The following is a 294-nucleotide window of genomic DNA, read 5'->3' on the forward strand; positions in this document are numbered from 1 at the left end:
AAATAAATAAAGTTAAAGGAAATAATTCCTCCATCCTAAAAAAAATTAATAAGTATAATAAATAAAATTTGTAAAGACATGAACCTAGGGGCCATCAGGTTTCATGATGGCTAAGGTTCAGGATTCTCATATGGCTGTCCACAGTTCAAGTCCCAGACATGATGGCTTACTTTCTCACTTTCCCTCTCTCTCTGTCTCTCTCTGGCTAACTTAAAAATAATAATAATAGTAATAATAATAATAATAATAATAATAATAAATAAAATTAAATGAATAACCCTTTCTTTAAAAAAG

General features: G+C 28.2%; 1 protein-coding gene across 1 annotated transcript in view; it reads right to left on the reverse strand.

Annotated features, from left to right (window-relative positions):
- The window catches only part of ARMH3 (armadillo like helical domain containing 3), a 270864-nt gene that overhangs the window by 244385 nt on the left and 26185 nt on the right, over positions 1-294 (reverse strand). The gene's annotated exons all lie outside the window — the stretch shown is intronic.

Source organism: Tupaia chinensis, unplaced genomic scaffold (assembly GCF_000334495.1).
Source record: "Tupaia chinensis unplaced genomic scaffold, TupChi_1.0 Scaffold144255_1, whole genome shotgun sequence".
NCBI classification, from domain to species: Eukaryota; Metazoa; Chordata; class Mammalia; order Scandentia; family Tupaiidae; genus Tupaia; species Tupaia belangeri.